At 39.8% G+C, this 21,255-nt stretch overlaps 1 protein-coding gene across 1 annotated transcript in view; it reads right to left on the reverse strand.

Annotated features, from left to right (window-relative positions):
• LOC110494675 (caM kinase-like vesicle-associated protein) overlaps positions 1 to 9,447 on the reverse strand; it is a 187,808-nt gene extending 178,361 nt beyond the window's left edge. The window contains exon 1 of the mRNA XM_090206294.1: positions 9,319 to 9,447. The gene's annotated coding sequence lies outside the window, so the exon portion shown is untranslated. The remainder of the gene's footprint in view (positions 1 to 9,318) is intronic.
• Positions 9,448 to 21,255: the final 11,808 nt, after the last annotated feature.

Below are 21,255 nucleotides of genomic sequence, written 5' to 3' on the forward strand. Positions count from 1 at the left end.
ACTGGAGAGAGAACCTGCAAACAACCAGTATTCTCTCCTGGATATCCAGAAAGTCCGGGGTTGGGGGAGAGTGACATGCCTGGTGTGGCAGACCTCCCTGACGGAAGCCCTCCACAGAGGGACCCCGAAGTACCACCTACAGAATGGGAACATCTCTTCCCTAAAATTGACACCCTTCCAGATGGAAGCCCAGTCCAGCCTGAGGAGGGAGCCTCAGGGGAAGAAAGAGAAGTAGAGGCCTCACAAGGAACAGAAGGAGAGACCCCACAAAGAGGAGGAAAAGTCCCGCAAGCTGAAGAAAATGAGGATTTCCCCACAATTGACTTTTCAGCTCTTGAATGGTCTCCTTAACAGACAATTGAAGTTAGAACCACAGAAGAACAATGACATTGACATAACAGAATTAACAGTGAACGCTAGTATAGAAACAACAGACTCGCGCAAAATCAAGATGTATGGTGGAAACAGGAAGAGAAGAAATGAACCAGCCGAACAATCTAAAAAGAATGACAGGGTTAGAATCTCTGTTTCACCTCAACTCATAACAGAAGCAGGAGAACAGAAGTCTATCTCAATCATAAGGATCAAACACTTACTGGAGATTGCACTCTGTGGATGGACACATCACCAAACAAAGGGAGAAGTCGTTTGTGGCCCGAAAGGATGTGACCTGACATTAATCAAAGAAGAAGACGAGTGGGTGCTCATCATGAACAAAATTGAACCAGTGGATGGTGAGGAACATATAGTTGAAATAACAAGAACAACAGTGACCGAAGGGAGTAGCACCACGGTCATTAAGATTGATCCCACCCCTGCACCTGAACACGAAGAACCTGTGACAACTAGAACAATGACAATAACAATGGTGGCAGCTGCTGTGAAGACCACAGTAGCTTCCACTAAGATAACATCAACTGCCCTTACGAAGCAGTCCACTGTACCCACAAAGAAACCTGAAGCATCAGAACCAGGAGGGTTCTTTACTGACATTTGGAACTTTTTGACAAACTCTAATGATATACCTCAAGACAAAAACATTGTAAAAGCGACAGATATCTCAGAATCAGAACCACTCAAGGACACCACACGAGAAGAAGTAGTGAAGAACGAGTGGTACGAATGGGCTAAGTATACAGCAAATAAACATAGGATGGACAATTGTATTTTGTGTAGCAAATCACCTTTGTCTGATCTTTTGATAGTACCTGAACTTGCATCATTTGAAGAATGGGTTAAATGTAAAATGTTCAATGTATTCAGAGAAAATACTACATTCCTTTGTGTAACATAGAATGCAGTTTGCCACTAAGTAACACTAAAGGCAGAAGTGAATTAAATAAAAATATGTTGGGAGAACATGAATGTGCAACATAAGAACTGAATTGAATGATCCTCATAATGATAGGTTTACTATTCTAAAAAGAAAAAAAATGAATGTTTCTACAGCTATGGAGATAATGGGATGTATTAACTATAGTTAATTGAATAAACTATTTGGGTGTTAGAAACTGCAGGAGTTAGTAAATTTGATGAAGTAATGATTGTGAAACACAAAGGTAAATGTGGTAATATAACTCAAGTAACATTATATCTTGAAATGTTAAAGAATCAGGATTAAGGAATAGCTGATAGTTTCTGGATGTGTGGGCATACTACATGCTCATTGCTTTTTCACAATACAATGATTGATTATAAGTGTTTTATTTTTTACAGGCTAGAGGTTTTACTCCTATCTATGTTATTGTTTGGAGATGTTTGGTCTAGTTGGGTTTTGTAAGTGTTTTATGTTTCAAATTGGATATTTTACTCCTATCTCTGTTTATGTATTGGAGATGTTTGGTCCAGGTGATTTGTAAGCTTTATTTTTGTTAATGTTTTTGTCAACTGTTGGTATTGGCCTCCACCCTATATGTCCTTTTAGTGTAGTTTTTTGGGCTAATTAGCCCCAGAGGAGGGATTTGTGGGAGCAAGCAGTACATATAGGGACAAACATAATACTGTAGAGCAAAGGTGTACATTAGACCACAAGAGGAAGAGGACACACTTAGAGTGCATTTGCCATTCTGGTAAAAACAGGAAACCAAGAAATAACAGACGTAATGGCCAAAGCCATAAAATGCATAAATGTTTAGGGTAAAATGCATTGTCTATTGTAGAGGACAGGAAACCAAATCAAGGCCATGAGTGCATAGGACAGCTGGACATACCGAGGTCAGAGGGACACACAAAGGAGGGGGTCAGCCAAATGACCAACTGATGGACTATAGACATAGTACATATATCATTCTTAGGACATGAAAGGGTCCTGCCACCATTGTAATCTAATCAAGAGCGGATACAGGCGTTATTGGGCATGAACAAATAGGAAGCCTGAACTGAAAGATAATGGTGGCAGATGACCTGAGGGAAGTAACTTCATAAACATATGGAATGGACTCATAGGCAGTGTGTGTATAAATACAGTGTATAAATACAGAGCCAGTGCTCTGGAAAAGGGTTTGTATTAAAAGCCTATATTGAATTCACAAGTTCTTGTAAGTGTTATATTTTGAAACGATTCTCCACAACAATAACAGGTGCAGGCATTACCTCAATTACCTCGACTAACCAGTGCCCCCGCACATTGACTCTTTACCGGTACCCCCTGTATATAGCCTCGGAAATTGTTATTTTGCTGCTGCTGTTTAATTATTTGTTACTTTCACATGGGTATTTTCTTAAAACATTGTTGGTTAAGGGCTTGTAAATAATCATTTCACTCTAAGGTCTACACCTGTTGTATTCAGCGCATGTGACAAATACATTTTCATTTGATTTGATGAAACTCTTAATCTCAGGGTCGTAGGTTTGAGCCCCATGTTGGGAAATACTTTTCTCCTAGGAAACACCAACTCACTTTGCAAACTGCCATCCACTTCCTCTAAGGAGCGTGCTTGCCAACCTGCATTGGAGACGTGTGTCTCTCTCTCTCTGCCCTTTAGTAACACAGCCATAATTCAATTAGAACGCCTGTCTCCCAACGTTGGCAGCTGTGCTCGATAGATGGGGAGTAGGTTGGAAAAAATAGTGAGCCTTATGCTCCTTAACTTAAATTTCTCTGAAGATAATTACAATCACACCACTTGTCACATGGTGTGTTTTTCCTATCATTCCTTTTACTTTATTCACACAAGGGTGTTTCATGTGAAAAGTCAGCTAGCTAGTTAGCGGTGGTGCGCGCTAAATAGCGTTTCAATCGGTGACGTCACTTGCTCTGAGACCTTGAAGTAGTGGTTCCCCTTGCTCTGCAAGGGCCGCCCTGGGTGGGCGAGGGAACGGTCTACAGTTTAACTGTTACACTAGCGCTGCTGTTCCTTCAGTATGTAACCATGGCTGCATGCATCCAGTCAACACAGGCTTTTTTTCATTCCATGTGTGTCCATTCATAGTTTTTTATTGAATCTGCTCAAATTCTAAATGATCAAAAATGTATGACAATTACATACACAAACAATGGTGATGAGAGCATTAAGTTCAATTCTTCTCTTATCCCCGTTTCTCACTCTCTCACACACAATGTGTATTCAATGGATTGAAGCACATGTGTAGAATGGTAATAGCTCTCAACCGAACTTGAATTTGTTATGTTATTAAGATATTTTTTATTTTCCAGGCTGTTAAGATGCTCACAGAAGATGTGTCAACTTTGTAGTCATAGAAACCAATAGTCTTTTCCCATGTCTGTAAAGGAAACCTTTGATTGGTTGAAGCCAGGCTTGTAAATGCAAGCGTCAATGGTGGCCTTCAATGCCTTCAAAGCCGTTTCTATAGAGGTCTTAAAAAAAACTTTAGATAAGCCCTTTTTAAAGATTATTAGCATCTCTGTAAATCCAGAAAACACATCAAACAGACAGTGAATCTTGATGTTTGATTTGTGAAGAGGGGGCTATGTGGGTCAGTTGGGTCTGGGAGAGAGAGCTTGATTAAAGGATCAGACATCCTCATTAAAATGGGCATCTCTATAAACATGATTGCAGACTTGAAGCACAGAAGAGACATCAATACTATTTTGTCCGACAGAAACTGTGTTCGCTTTCCTTCAATGTATCCCTGTCTGTATCCCTGTGTGTGAAACATTAGTCCACGTATTGATTGATGAGCTCCAGTTAGTGTCTTATGTACCTGTATCAACTCATGTGCTTCATCTTTATAAGAATCTTAGTGCGCTACCTAGCAGTACGGCATCTCTCTAGGTACATAGCTTGCCACTCTATAATTCATCAGTGACTGAATGAGCAGTCCTCCTGGTGCAGTAACTCCTTCAGCACTGGTTCTCAACTGGTTTTACCTCAGGATCTTAATTTAACCATTGCTTCAGTAGCAACCCAATGGCAAGCTAGTTATAATGGTGCATGTATAAGACATTTTTAATAAATGTGTTACTCAAATGTCACACTAGCGACACTTTCTCAACACAATAGATTACTACGCAAGGTCTCATTTGTCCAATTGCAATCCCGACAGAAGCTTTTTTCAAGCTATTCTGAAAATCTGATATATTCTTCAAGGCAGGGATGGGCAACTTTGATGAGGGTAGGAGCCACAAAAACAGATCTCATCATTAGGGCCGCAGTCATCATACATGACCTGCCTTTATCCTGGGGGGAGTGCTTCAGACCTCCACACCATGTTGGTTAAAGGGTTAGATTCCCCGGGGCCCCTGAATGTAGCGAATCAACTTTGTGCCAGGGTACTCAGTTCAGAGACGGAGGACTTTGGGGAAGAGGCAAAGGCAGCACATCAGGGATGATGACCTCACACTTCCAACAGAAGCAGTTGTTGCTCTCAGCAATAATAAACTCTTGCACACACACACGTTGCCATAGTTACCACAACACAGCTAGACCAGATGCCCTAGTTAAGTTTGATGTCATCACTAGTGGTGGCATATCCATGGTTGTCTTTGTCATTGTGAACATGGTTGTCTTTGTCATTGTGAATTGTGAATTCTTGTAAAGAGCAATCAGATCTACGATAAGAGGTATTGTTAGTACACTCAAGTACTTTACACGTGTTTTGCTTAGGTTCCAAAGCCATACTGATATCATGTGGAGGACTTTTTTTCATCTTTTCACATGAGTATGGTTCGCTGAGAGGAAAGGGGAGATAGAATCATTGCTTCCCTCTGCACTCCTCTTGGGTTGTGAAGAGCTCCTAACTCAAGACAGGATTGTTCCTTTAGATACTACATTCCTGGAAGACTGGCCAGATCCTCATATTAATCCCTGTTAAGAAACCTTTACTGTAAGCACAGTGTCCAACCCAGCAGCTCACTGCTATGTTGTTTATTGTCTCTCCTCTAGTAGGTTTGGTGGGAAGTATTGTCATGAAGCTCATCATCTATCAGCCTGCCAGTTAAACACAGTGGTAGTGATGTGTTAGCTATGACGCACAGCCAACAAAGACTTCATGTGCTTTTAAGGTTTCATATCCCTTTAATTAGCGCTACAGCTCCTGTGGTGCTAAAGTAGATTCAACTCTCTGGTGCTAAAGTAGAGTGCACTCTCTGGTGCTAAAGTAGAGTCCACTCTCTGGTGCTAAAGTAGAGTTTGTGTGGACCACCTTTGGGCCCATGCTGCTTGTTATCACTTCCATCAACAATTGTTTGTGTGTGTGTGTGTGTGTGTGTGTGTGTGTGTGTGTGTGTGTGTGTGTGTGTGTGTGTGTGTGTGTGTGTGTGTGTGTGTGTGTGTGTGTGTGTGTGTTAAGTCAACGGACAGGGGAGAGGTTTTTGAAGTGACATACCAACTTAATGGCATCTCTGTGTAGTTTTCCTCACAAAGACACAATACTATTTTGATTGGTCAACTGTCTTCAATATAAATACATTGTCATTGGTAAAGTATAAATACAGTGCCTTGCGAAAGTATTCGGCCCCCTTGAACTTTGCGACCTTTTGCCACATTTCAGGCTTCAAACATAAAGATATAAAACTGTATTTTTTTGTGAAGAATCAACAACAAGTGGGACACAATCATGAAGTGGAACGACATTTATTGGATATTTCAAACCTTTTTAACAAATCAAAAACTGAAAAATTGGGCGAGCAAAATTATTCAGCCCCCTTAAGTTAATACTTTGTAGCGCCATCTTTTGCTGCGATTACAGCTGTAAGTCGCTTGGGGTATGTCTCTATCAGTTTTGCACATCGAGAGACTGAAATTTTTCCCATTCCTCCTTGCAAAACAGCTCAAGCTCAGTGAGGTTGGATGGAGAGCATTTGTGAACAGCAGTTTTCAGTTCTTTCCACAGATTCTCGATTGGATTCAGGTCTGGACTTTGACTTGGCCATTCTAACACCTGGATATGTTTATTTTTGAACCATTCCATTGTAGATTTTGTTTTATGTTTTGGATCATTGTCTTGTTGGAAGACAAATCTCCGTCCCAGTCTCAGGTCTTTTGCAGACTCCATCAGGTTTTCTTCCAGAATGGTCCTGTATTTGGCTCCATCCATCTTCCCATCAATTTTAACCATCTTCCCTGTCCCTGCTGAAGAAAAGCAGGCCCAAACCATGATGCTGTCACCACCATGTTTGACAGTGGGGATGGTGTGTTCAGGGTGATGAGCTGTGTTGCTTTTACGCCAAACATAACGTTTTGCATTGTTGCCAAAAAGTTCAATTTTGGTTTCATCTGACCAGAGCACCTTCTTCCACATGTTTGGTGTGTCTCCCAGGTGGCTTGTGGCAAACTTTAAACAACACTTTTTATAGATATCTTTAAGAAATGCCTTTCTTCTTGCAACTCTTCCATAAAGGCCAGATTTGTGCAATATACGACTGACTGATTGTTGTCCTATGGACAGAGTCTCCCACCTCAGCTGTAGATCTCTGCAGTTCATCCAGAGTGATCATGGGCCTCTTGGCTGCATCTCTGATCAGTCTTCTCCTTGTATGAGCTGAAAGTTTAGAGGGACGGCCAGGTCTTGGTAGATTTGCAGTGGTCTGATACTCCTTCCATTTCAATATTATCGCTTGCACAGTGCTCCTTGGGATGTTTAAAGCTTGGGAAATCTTTTTGTATCCAAATCCGGCTTTAAACTTCTTCACAACAATATCTCGGACCTGCCTGGTGTGTTCCTTGTTCTTCATGATGCTCTCTGCGCTTTTAACGGACCTCTGAGACTATCACAGTGCAGGTGCATTTATACGGAGACTTGATTACACACAGGTGGATTGTATTTATCATCATTAGTCATTTAGGTCAACATTGGATCATTCAGAGATCCTCACTGAACTTCTGGAGAGAGTTTGCTGCACTGAAAGTAAAGGGGCTGAATAATTTTTCACGCCCAATTTTTCAGTTTTTGATTTGTTAAAAAAGTTTGAAATATCCAATAAATGTCGTTCAACTTCATGATTGTGTCCCACTTGTTGTTGATTCTTCACAAAAAAATACAGTTTTATATCTTTATGTTTGAAGCCTGAAATGTGGCAAAAGGTCGCAAAGTTCAAGGGGGGCGAATACTTTCGCAAGGCACTGTATACATTATTGAACAGATGTGTTAATAGAGTTGATTGATTTATCCAGTATCATTTGTTGCTACTGTGTATGGAACCACCCTCAAGGACTCTGTTGGGTATAAAGAGACACACAGAAAGAGAGGGTATGTCCAAAGTTAAATGTTACCCAATCAAATAGGATGTATTGTCAATACACAACATTTCTAAATAAAGGTTTCCTCAGGGACAATTCAATTACAATTTTTCTTGGGGAATGAAATTAATATTTTTATATTTTTTATGTGAGTTCTATATTTTAAATAATTTCACTCTGTTTTGTGCAGGGAAGTCGAAAAGGCAAAATAAAGCATGATTATGTTTCTCCCTTGCCTATACTCCAACTCAAATACCCACACACTACAATCCCATTCCATCCAAAAATCTAATCAGTTCCCTCTCCATGATCATCAACACTGCTTGGGTGCATGGGTCTCTGCCTAAGCACTTGCTAATTCTCTCAAAATGCACAGCTTTATGCAAATCTTCCAAACTTTAAAGGAGAGTTGAAAATGACAACAACAACAGGTACAGGCACAGGTACAACAGCTGCCATAGGAGGAAAAGATGAATACGCCACGGTATCTCAGTAAACATGTACATATTTACAGTGGTTTGCCCATTTTCAAGTGTCGCTTCTGCCTTCCTACACAGCCTTGGCGTCAAACTGTGGTTACCGTGGCAACAAGCTCACGAGCTGCAACAGTGGCAGGTAGATGAACACAAGTGGCTGTGAGGTGCTTTCAGCAGACTAGGGATCAGTGTAATGGAATTACTCTCTCTTATCTCTTACACATTCCCTGTCTGGAAGCACTTCTAGGTTACATAGACACTCTCACTGAGACTAACACGCTTTAGTTTCATGTTGTTTACACCGTTATATTTGTAAATACAGTATCACAGAGATCATCTCTATTAGGCCTATGAACTAATGTATTTGTATCACTTACTTAGTCACTGACCTGTGATCGGCAAGATAGTTGTTTTACTATTGTGTTTGTTTTGGTTCATGTATTTTATTATATCAAAATCTGTTTCGTTATATTTTAACTTTTAGATTTTTTGTCGGAGCCAATGTTAAGAATATGAAGGGAATATGAAACTTGTTGATTTCTTTCATTTAAAATATAAGATGAGTCTTGTAGATATTCTCTTGCTTGTCTTTTGCACTGTTGGAAATTGTCTCTGGCAAGACGTTGAGAAGGATCATTTTCTAGAGGGAAGGATTGAAGGAATTATTGACTGAGTAAACTCTCCTTTACCCCCCTCTGAGTCTAAATTCACCTTGACAGTTTTGACAGGTACTGGGATAAACAACAGAACATCATTTGGAAGGTTGCTTCACACTCTTACAAACGCTCACACCACATACTGTAGGCATACACTCACATAAGCAGGCGTGCATGCACACATTTACACACTGATTTATGTATTGATGCACTACTAAACTCACACCACCTACACAATCACATTACTTGTCTGCTTCAATGTAAAAAACAAAAACAAGACGTACCGCAATGGGGCAAACACATCAACACTATTTGGTTTGGTACACTAGTCAACAGATCTCAGTTGTCGTCAGTGACTTAGACCATTCATCTATTTCATCCAAATGACTTTGGTAGTCTATCCCTGGTATGTGATTTTTGGCATAGTTTCACTTTAATTGGACTCTACTGAACAAAGACAAGACCTCCATCCCATCCCTGTTTTAATCATCCCCTCCAGCGGTGAGAGAGTCGATTACATTTTCATGATTAAAGCTTCCCATTTACCTTCTCAAGCTGGAATGGTTTCATTCCTCTTTACTGGACAGCTGCTGGGAGCCTCAGGAATCACCGTCCAGCCCTGTGGAGAGGCCACACTCAAAAATATAGATTGCACAAAATACACATTTACGTTCCCCTTGTATAATGGAAGAATAAAGTGCTATCCAAAAGACACTGTTCCTACGACTCACACTACAATTAAACTAATACATAAACACAAACCTGTCATTCGTAGAAAATGCTTGATTACAAAAAAACATAGTTTACCACTACCTTCAGAATTACACTGTTAAAACACCATTTGGTTCACGGAATATAATACTGAATGTGTCCAGCAGGCAGCCAGCTCCACAGAACTCGATGGTGAGACGTGTGGAGGCTCAGGCTGACATGAGGCTCTCTGACAGCAGCCATGGTGATTAGATTAGCTACTGCCGTTGGTTCTGTCTCTGGCCCACTGGCTGTGCTGGTGGCCCTGCACAGCAAGCTGATGGGGGTCAGTGCCATGCTGCCATGCTTACACGGGGTCACATAGGGAATCACAGACCAGCCTGTCACTGAGGGAGATGCTATGTCAGGATCGTGCTCAGTGCTTGTGTTGTAAGAGGCTGGGACAGTATTGCAGTAAAACCCACCAACAGTTGGAGGTAGGGCTGTTATGGTGACCGTATTACCGCCACACCAGCGGTCACGAGTCATGATAGCAGTCAAATTCCATGTGACTGTTTAGTCACTGTAATTAAGATTCTCCAAGCTCTGATGCTGCTGATGGTAATTAGTAGCCTACCAAACGTGCTAACTGCCTGGTATTCAGCACTATATTGTCCCTCTAATCACTCTGACATCAATGCAAATGTATTTGAAAATCGAATCAAACACTTCATGAGCCCATGGTGTGCAACATTTCTATAGGCTATGCAATTGCTTAAGAAAACAGTGATGGCCTCTTTTAAAAAGATGAGAATCCCATCAACTTTCTATAGGCTAGGACTACTATATTTATTTCTCAACCTTCCTAATATTAAGCACATTGCTTTTCTTTAAAACAGGAGTATAGCCGAACTGGCTGGCATGATAATAAACCACGAGAAAAGTGTTCTCCATTCGCAATTTACAGTGCCTTCGGAAAGCATTCAGACCCCTTTTCTCCTCATCAATCTAAACATAATACCCCATAATGACAAAGCAAAAAACTTAAATAGCACATATACATAAGTATTCAGACCCTTTACTCAATACTTTGATGAAGCACCTAGGCAGTGATTACAGCATTGAGTCTTCTTGGGTATGACGCTACAAGCTTGGCACACCTGTATTTGGGGAGTTTCTCCCATTCTTCTGGGCAGATTCTCTGAAGCTATGTCAGGTTGGATGGGTAGCATTGCTGCATTGCTATTTTCAGGCCTCTCCAGAGATGTTCGATCGGGTTCAAGTCTGGGCTCTGGCTGGGCCACTCAAGGAAATTCAGACACTTGTCCAGAAGCCACTCCTGCATTGTCTTGGCTGTGTGCTTAGGGTCATTGTCCTGTTGGAAGGTGAACCTTCAGCCCAGTCTGAAGTCCTGAGCGCTCTGGATCAGATTATCATCAAGGAATTATCTGTACTTTGCTCTGTTCATGTTTTCCTCGATCCTGACTATTCTCCCAGTCCCTGCTGCTGAATAACATTCCCACAGCATGATGCTGCCACCACCGTGCTTCACCGTAGGGATGGTGCCAGGTTTCCTCCAGACGTGATGCTTGGCATTCAGTCCAAAGAGTTCAATCTTGGTTTCATCAGACCAAATAATCTTGTTTCTTATTGTCTGCAACTCTTTAGGTGCCTTTTGGCGAACTCCAAGCGGGCTGTCATGTGCATTTTACTGAGTAGTGGCTTCCGTCTGTCCACTCTACCATAAAGACCTTATTGGTGGAGTGCTACAGTGATGGTTGTCCTTCTGGAAGATTGTCCAATCTCCAAAGAGGAACTCTAGAGCTCTGTCAGAGCTCTGTCACCTCCCTGACCAAGTCCCTTCTCCCCCGATTGCTCAGTTTGGCTGTGCGGCCAGCTCTAGGACGAGTATTGGTGGTTCCGAAGATCTTACATTTAAGGATGATGGAGGCCACTGTGTTCTTGGGGAGCTTCAATGCTGTCGACATTTTTGGTACCCTTCCCCAGATCTGTGCTTCGACACAATCTTGTCTCGGAGCTCTAAGGACAATTCCTTCGACCTCATTGCATGGTTTTTGCTCTGACATTCACTGTCAACTATGGGACCTCATAGACAGGTGGACACTGATCAAGTTGTTGAAACATCTCAAGGATGATTAATGGAAACAGGATGCACCTGAGCTACATATAGAGTCTCATAGCAATGGGGCTGAAAACAGTACTTATTTAAATAAGGTACTTCTGTTTTTTATTTGCAATACATTTGCAAAAGGTTCTAAAAACCTGTTTTTGCTTTGTCATTATGGGGCATTGTGTGTCGATTGCTGAGGATTTTTTTTATTTAATCCATTTTAGAATAAGGATGTAAACTAACAAAATGTGGAAAAAGTCAATGGGTCTGAATACTTTCAGAAGGCACTGTAAGTGCATAGCAGACATGTATTTGTTTTCTGTTGACACAGTTTTGAGACAGGCTCATGAAAATAGTCAATTTTAAATCAAAACAAATGTCACACATATATTATTTAGTATATGTAAAGACAAGATCAAATCAAGAATAGTTTGATGGGTGACAATATTAGCCTTTTACTTGTGAATTATATATTATCACTTGTGAATGATGCCCAGCTTAAGGCAAACAGCACATGCTTTTTAAAATCATAGTCGCACACCTCATGTCGCCTAGCCCATAGGCCTATATGTTTTGATAAGGTTTGTATCACAACTAAAGTGGCCTAACTGGCATACATACACATGTTGCATCCCACAACTGTCCCAGACTATGTTTGGAATATTTATTTCTCGCACAATAGGTCAACTTTTGATAAGGACGCGCGCAGTTGCATACCCGATGTGTCTGTCTTCACTTGTAGCCTGTGAGAAAGAGCCATGTGAATGAGAGGTGCTTCAGCATGCAGCGGGGAGAAGGGAATTATAATTATTATATTTAGCCCAAGGGCATAATGGCTACTAGCTGCAAAAGGCATGGAATTTTTAGGGGCATTATGGACACACAAAGGGGAAATTCTAGGCATTATGAAGTGCTTCTCAAATTGTGAATGAGAGACTAATGAAGTGTGTATAGCCTGCGCAAAAAATGCAGAGCTCATGCCTTTCATGCGACTTTTTTCAAATAATAATTTGAGTTGCATCATTCAGCCTTAAAATGCATTAACAATCAAAACATCTAGCCCAACATTTGTATCACAGCTAAAGTTACATAAATAACTAAGCATATAGGAGTACCTGTTTCTTTATTAACGGCCCTTCTTAGGGATAGGTGTCCCGCTACCGGCACAGGTTTCATACATTCACAAAAACAATTAAATATTCACTTACTTTTTGAAAATCTTCCTTTGATTTGTCATCCATAAGGTCCCAGCTACAACATGTAGTGTCATTTTGTTAGATAAAATCCATCTTTATATCCCAAAAAGTCAGTTTATTTGGCGCCATATATTTGAGTAATCAATTCAATTAACATGCAGAGAAAGGAATCAGAAAATCTACCCCTATACTTTGTTACAACAAGTCAAAATACGTTTCTATTTACTCCTCAGATACCCTAAAATGTAATCAAACTATAATATTTCTTATGGAAAGAAGTATGTTCAGTAGGAAACCGATTTTAGCAGGTGTGTACTGTCTTCATGGCGCGCGCAAACACGAATTTCCAAGACTGTGTCCCTGTACTAAAACTCATATTCCTTATTAGTTTTTGAAGTCAAAAGCCTGAAACCTTGAACATAGACTACTGACAGGAATTGCATCCAGGGAGATAATTTTCAATATGACCTTTTACTTGCCTTTCTAAGAGGTTGGTCTCTCAAAAAAATTCAGGTTGGTTTTTCTTTGGATTTTCTCCTACCATATACAGTTGAAGTTGGAAGTTTACATACACTTCGGTTGGAGTCATTAAAACTCATTTCTCAACCACTCCACACATTTCTTGTTAATAATATCCTCTTGAAGCTAGGGGGCACTATTTTTATGTTTGGAAAAATAACGTTCCCAAAGTAAACGGCCTATTTCTCAGGACCAGATGCTAGAATATGCATATAATTCACAGATTAGGATAGAAAACACTCTAAAGTTTCCAAAACTGTCAAAATATTGTCTGTGAGTATAACATAACTGAAATTGCAGGCGAAACCCTGAGGAAAATCCAATCAGGAAGTGCCTCTTATTTTGAAACCCTTCTATTCCTTTGCATGCCTATCCTCCATTTAAAGGGATATCAACCATATTCCTTTTTCTCTGGCTTCCCTAAGGTGTCAACAGTCTTTAGACATCGTTTCAGGCTTTTATTTTGAAAAATGAGCATGAAAGATCACATTGCGTAAGTGGATAGGGTGGGTTCTCAGAGTGAAAAAGCCGCCATTGTTCCTCCCGCTGTTATTGAAAAACCTACACACTCGGTTGATATATTATCGAATATATATTTTAAAAACTACCTGAGGAATGATTATAAAAAACGTTTGACATGTTTCTGTGGACATTATGAAGACTATTTGGAATTTCCGTCTGCGATGTCGTGACCGCTCTTTACTGTGGATTTCTGAACATAACGTGACAAACAAACGTTGGTATTTTGGGTATAAAAATAATCTTTATGGAACAAAAGGAACATTTGTTGTGTAACTGGGAGTCTAGTGAGTGAAAACATCCGAATATCATCAAAGGTAAACAATTATTTTCATTGCTTTTCTGATTTTTGTGACCTAGCTACTTAATGCTTAGTGTACATAATGTTATGTTATGCTACGATAAACTTACACAAACGCTTGGATTGCTTTCGCTGTAAAGCATAATTTCAAAATCTGAGACGACAGGTGGATTAACAAAAGGCTAAGCTGTGTTTTGCAATATTGCACTTGTGATTTCCTAAATATGAATATTTTTTTGTAATATTATTTGACTGTTGCGCTATGCTATTCAGCGGTTGCTGACGAAAATGATCCCCCGACAGGAAAGCGCGGGTCACGACAATGCAGTCGAAAGTTCCAAATAATATCCAAAATGTCCACAGAAACATGTCAAATGTTTTTTATAATCAATCCTCAGGTTGTTTTTAAAATCTATATTCGATAATATATCAACCGAGTGTGTAGGTTTTTCAATAACACCGGGAGGAACAATGGCCGCTTTACTCTGTAGCGCAAAACTCACTCTGAGAGCCCCCACCTATCCACTTACGCAATGTAATCTTTCAAGCTCATTTTTCAGAATAAAAGCCTGAAACTATGTCTAAAGACTGTTGACACCTTAGGGAAGCCATAGAAAATGAATCTGGTTGATATCCCTTTAAATGGAGGCATGCATAGGAACAGAGAGGTTTCAAAATAAGAGGCACTTCCTGATTGGATTTTCCTCAGGTTTTCGCCTGCAATATCAGTTCTGTTATACTCACAGACAATATTTTTACAGTTTTGGAAACTTTAGAGTTTTTTTCTATCCTAATCTGACAATAATATGCACATTCTAGTTTCTGGGGCTGAGAAATAGGCAGTTTCAAATGGGTACGTTTTTTAGCCAAAAACAAAAATACTGCCCCCTACACACAAAAGGTTAAACAGTCCAAAATCACATTACACAATTTCACAAACAGTATCATCCACACTAATTCATCTTATATAACAAATAGATGTAAGCCTCATATCTGAGGCTATCGTGTACACAGCGTTATGGTAATGTGGTCGTATTGTTTCCAATGAGTTTCACAAAATTGTACCAAACAGACCAGACCTTCTCCAAAACATAAATGTTGTTCGGACCTCAAGTTCTGTGAGGTGGAAGAAATTCCTTTGTTCTCTATGAAAATTCACTCTGTCTCTATACTGTGGCCATGAGGAGATCATCTCCTCCAGGAGTTTACGACCTTTCTCTGACCACAGCAGCCTGGGTGTAGGAGACAGGGAGAAGTGTCAGGGGAGAAGCTCCAGGTGGTATCCGATTTTAAGTACCTTGGCATCATACTTGATTCCAACCTCTCCTTTAAAAAGCATGTGAAAAAGGTAATTCAAATAACTAAATTCAACCTAGCTAATTTCCGATTTATACGAAATTGTTTGACTACAGAGGTAGCAAAACTGTACTTCAAATCTATGATACTCCCCCACTTAACATACTGCTTGACTAGTTGGGCCCAAGCTTGCTGTACAACATTAAAACCTATTCAGTCTGTCTACAAACAGGTTCTCAAAGTGCTTGATAGGAAGCCCAATAGCCATCATCATTGTCACATCCTTAGAAAGCATGAGCTCTTGAGTTGGGAAAATCTTGTGCAATACACCGACGCATGTCTTGTATTCAAGATCCTTAATGGCCTGGCTCCCCCTCCACTCAATATTTTTGTTAAACAGAAAACCCAGACATATGGCAGCAGATCCACAAGGTCTGCCATGAGAGGTGACTGTATAGTTCCCCTAAGGAAAAGCACCTTTAGTAAATCTGCATTCTCTGTGAGAGCTTCCCATGTCTGGAATACACTGCCATCAGACACACATAACTGCACCACATATCACACTTTCACAAAATGCTTGAAGACATGGCTAAAGGTCAATCAGATTTGTGAACATGGTCCCTAGCTGTGTGTTGCCGCTTTCCATGTTGTCTGTTGTCTGTAGCTTGTGAGGTGTGGAAACACTTTGTTGCTTTTATGAATTTTGTCTTGCTGCTTTTTGTTTTATGTTGCTCTGTCTGTATGCTACGTCTTGCTTGTCCTATGTTGCTCTGTCTGTATGCTATGTCTTGCTTGTCCTATGTTGCTATGTCTTGCTTGTTCTATGCTGCTATTGTCTATATTGTAATTGTTTTTAATAACCTGCCCAGGGACTGCGGTTGAAAATTAGCCGGCTGGCTAAAACCGGCACTTTTACTGAAACGTTGATTAATGTGCACTGTCCCTGTAAAAATAAAAAATAAACTCAAACTCAAGGGGATGGGGCTTGCTGTACCCAAAGAGGGCAACGTCATGACTGTTGACTGTGCCTTTAAATTCTTGGAAAATTCCAGAAAATTATGTCATGGCTTTAGACTCTTCTGATAGGCTAATTGACATCATTTGAGTTAATTGGAGGTATACCTGTGGATGTATTTCAAGGCCTACCTTCAAACTCAGTGCATCTTTGCTTGACATCATGGGAAAATCAAAAGAAATCAGCATAGACCTCAGAAAAAAAGTTGTAGACATCCACAAGTCTGGTTCATCCTTCGGAGCAATTTCCAAACACCTGAAGGTACCACGTTCATCTGTACAAACAATAGTACGCAAGTATAAACACCATGGGACCACACAGCCATCATACCGCTCAGGAAGGAGACGCGTTCTGTCTCCTAGAGATTAACGGACTTTGGTGCGAAAGTGCAAATTAATCCCAGAACAACAGCAAAGGACCTTGTGAAGATGCTGGAGGAAACAGGTACAAAAGTATCTATATCCACAGTAAAACTTGTTCTATATCGACATAACCTGAAAGGCCGCTCAGCAAGGAAGAAGCCGCTGCTCCAAAACCGCCATAAATAAGCCAGACTATGGTTTGCAACTCGTACATTTTGGAGAAATGTCCTCTGGTCTGATTAAACAAAAATATAACTGTTTGGCCATAATGACCAGCGTTATGTTTGGAGGAAAAAGGGGAGGCTTGCAAGCCGAAGAACACCATCCCAACCGTGAAGCACGGGGGTGGCAGCATCATGTTGTGGAGGTGCTTTGTTGCAGAAGGGACTGGTGCACTTCACAAAATAGATGGCCTACAAACCTGACTCAGTTACACCAGCTCTGTCAGGAGGGATGGGCAAACTTCACCCAACTTATTGTGGGAAGCTTGTGGAAGGCTACCCAAAACTTTTGACCCAAGTTAAACAATTTAAAGGCAATGCTACCAAATACTAATTGAGTGTATGTAAACTTCTGACCCACTGGGAACGTAATGAAAGAAATAAAAGCTGAAATAATTCATTCTCACTACTATTATTCTGACATTTCACATTCTTAAAATAAAGTGGTGATCCTAACTGACCTAAAACAGGGGATTATTACTAGGATAAAATGTCAGGAATTGTGAAAAACTGAGTTTAAATGTATTTGGCCAAGGTGTATGTAAACTTCTGACTTCAACTGTATATTGTGTTATATACATTATTTTTACATTTCTACACTTCAAATTGTTTTCTTTCCAATTATACCAATTATATGCATTCCCTGGCTTCAGGGCCTGAGCAACAGGCAATTTACTTTGGGCACGTCATTCAGGAGGAAATTGAGAAAAAAGTGGCCTAGCCCTAAGAAGTTTTAACGGCCCTAGCTTTAAGTGCGAGCAGAATATATTTTTTAGACTTTTTTTTAGGCAGAGAGAAAAAATATACTTTTTAGACTTCATTTCCGGAAATGTAGAGAAAATGTTGTACTTTCAAATCAAGTTTTCTGCAATTCTGCACAGTTTGCCATGGGGTGAAGAGAAGACTTTGCAATTCTGACTGCATGTTTCAAATCAAATCAAAGTGTATTTGTCACGTGCGCCGAATACAACAGGTGTAATAGACCTTACAGTGTAATGTTTTCTTAAAGGCCCTAACCAATAGTGCAAAAAAGGTATTAGGTGAGCAATAGGTAGGTAAACAAAAAAACAACAGTAAAAAGACAGGCTATATGCAGTAGCTAGGCTATAGAAGTAGCGAGGCTACATACAGACACCGGTTAGTCAGGCTGATTGAGGTAGTATGTACATGTAGATATGGTTAAAGTGACTATGCATATATGATGAACAGAGAGAAGCAGTAGCGTTAAAGAGGGGTTGGCGGGTGGTAGGTGGCGGGACACAATGCAGATAGCCCGGTTATCCAATGTGCGGGAGCACTGGTTGGTCAGCCCAATTGAGGTAGTATGTACATGAATGTATAGTTAAAGTGACTATTCATATGTGATAAACAGAGAGTAGCAGCCCCATAAAAAGAGGGATTGGGGGATGTGGGTACGGATGTGGGTACGGATGTGGTTATGGATGTGGTTACGCAGACCTGCAAGCTACAGTGGCCCCTCATGATGAGTTTAGATGTTTTGTGGCCCCACCCCCATCAAAGTTCCCCATCCCTGTTCTATAGCCTAAAGGATACCTAAAGGATACTTAGTCAGTTGTACAACTGAAATGTGTCTTTCGCATTTTAACACTGGTCACTTTAATAATGTTTACATACTGTTTTACCAACTGTATTCTAGTCATGGCTCATTTTATATAACTGAGCATAACCTTTATACTGTCCATACTGTATATACACACCATTCACATAAATATATATTTATATTCCGTACTCTGGTCCAGAAGCAAAATTCCTGTAATTTTATATATTTTGCCGTGGGGTTTTGTACTGTGTATTTAAATACTGTATTATCGACATAGCTCATTCTATTATTTCTACTACTGTACATTGCATTGTAGTTTCACTGTTTATACACACCGCATATTTATTTATTTATATTTATGGGTTCTTGACATAACTCACTGTAATATATCTACTGCTGTACATATCATTCTTAGTATGTCTTGTGTAAATTAATCCGGTGTACAGTAAACACATATAGATTGCATTTGGATTACTGTTATAGTGCTATTTGGGTTCATTCATTTTGACATTTCAAAAGTATACAAATAATATTTTTAAAAACATTTGAGATTATTTGTGTACTTGTTGACATTTTACTTTATTGTTCGGAGCTAGTAACATAATATTTTTGCTACAACCACTATAACTTCTGCTAAACTGTGTATGCGACCAATCAACTTTGATTTGATTTGACTTCCCAGTTCAGGCAGTAGGCTAGCTGCAGCTAGCTTATGGAGGTCCATCTTCATCTGTACATCAGAGACATTTTCATCTGATATTTGTCCAATAAATTACTTTTACTGTATCCATATCTCTGTAAACTTAGCTCCTATGGAACATCAATTGCCTTCTAATGGATGATTTTAATCAAGTAAAAATCCTAGGTCAGAAGGGTTTAATGAAGTCCTCAATATCTTTTCTGCATTACAGACATTCATTTATATCACAATGCCCAAGATCTTTAATCAAGTCCTCCAATCCCTCGGGTATTAGAACAACATTAGCAGAGATTTGTAGAAAACTTAAAAACTCAATTAGGAGCCCTTAGTACAGAAAAAGCAGGAGAAGTTCTCTGTGAACTCCAGGGGTAATATACTTTTCTTGCTGAAGGATCTTATTTAGGGAGAGATTTGGGAAACATTTTAATCCCACAGATTAGTGTTCTATTCATAGAATGTTGGACAGATTGCATATAAAATAGAATGCTTGTCACGTCCTAGCCTTAATTATCTTTGTTTTCTTTATTATTTTGGTTAGGCCAGGGTGTGACATGGGTGATTTATGTGTTTTGTCTTGTCTAGGGTTTTTTGTAGATTTATGGGTTGTGTTCTTTTAGGTGTCTAGGTAAGTCTATGGTTGCCTGGATTGGTTCTCAATCAGAGGCAGGTGTTTATCGTTGTCTCTGATTGGGAGCCATATTTAGGCAGCCATATTCTTTGGGTATTTTGTGGGTGATTGTTTCCTGTGTCAGTGTTTGTGCCACACGGGACTGTTTTGGGTTTTCATGGTTCTTGTTTTGTAGTTGTGTTCATGTTGAGATTTTCTTATTAAAAGAACCATGGGCACTTACCACGCTGCGTATTGGTCCGATCCCTGTTTCAGAGGAGGAAGAAACCCGTGACAATGCTGTTAAAAATGATTTTGATACTTTTTTTTTTTTTACAGTAATAGGAATAGCCATACAACAGAGATATTTTCATATCAGAATTGTGGCTAGTAGTTGAACCTAATGGACAGAGAGGAAGATACTTGATCTTAGCTTATTTTAAAGAGAGAGGAGAGAAGAAATTAGGCTCGTGATGGGAAACTGTCATCCTAAAATGTACTAGTTGCCCAGGCTTAAAAAAAGACTGCAGTTTATCAACAAGAGTCAGACTGATTGGAACCCCATGTAGCCATGTTATAGCTGCAACCTATTTCTTTTAGTCCACTATTTCATTGATTAACATCCAAAAATGATCGTTTGGAGGTCCTCACCTTTCATTGAAGTCATGGACAATATATCATCAGTGAAGAGAAACAAGCCTTTATTTATTTAATTTAAAAAAATGTATTAATCATTATAATCTCCCTATGGAGAGAATATTGGCAGATTGACCTTTTTTGAGACAGCAAACCAAAACATCTCTCCAAGTTTTAGAGAGTTGCTTAATGCGTCAGCTTTGCTCATATAACTGGATTGACATGAGGAAACTGAAACCAAAAATAGCCATTATGTAACATCGCACACAGCCGCACACACACATGAGCTCACACTCACTCACTCAGTCAGTCACATTCACACTGACACAGACATTGTAACATTGTAATAGAAGACAAAAGTGCACTCTGATTGACTAAAGTAATGTGTCTGGTAGTTGAACATTGTTTAATGAAAATCCTATCACGTTCTCAACTTTCGCTCTTCATTTTCAGCAGATAAAAACCAAAATCCACTCAGTGTTGATTGTATTTATTTATTTTTATTTCACCTTTATTTAACCAGGTAGGCTAGTTGAGAACAAGTTCTCATTTACAACTGCGACCTGGCCAAGATAAAGCATAGCAGTGTGAACAGACAACAACACAAAGTTACACATTGAGTAAACAAACAAGTCAATAACACAGTAGAAAAAAGAAAAAAGAGTCTATATACATTGTGTGCAAAAGGCATGAGGAGGTAGGCGAATAATTACAATTTAGCAGATTAAC

The sequence above is a fragment of the Oncorhynchus mykiss genome, chromosome 17 (assembly GCF_057628025.1).
Source record: "Oncorhynchus mykiss isolate SJ-2025 chromosome 17, ASM5762802v1, whole genome shotgun sequence".
In the NCBI taxonomy this organism is placed as follows: domain Eukaryota; kingdom Metazoa; phylum Chordata; class Actinopteri; order Salmoniformes; family Salmonidae; genus Oncorhynchus; species Oncorhynchus mykiss.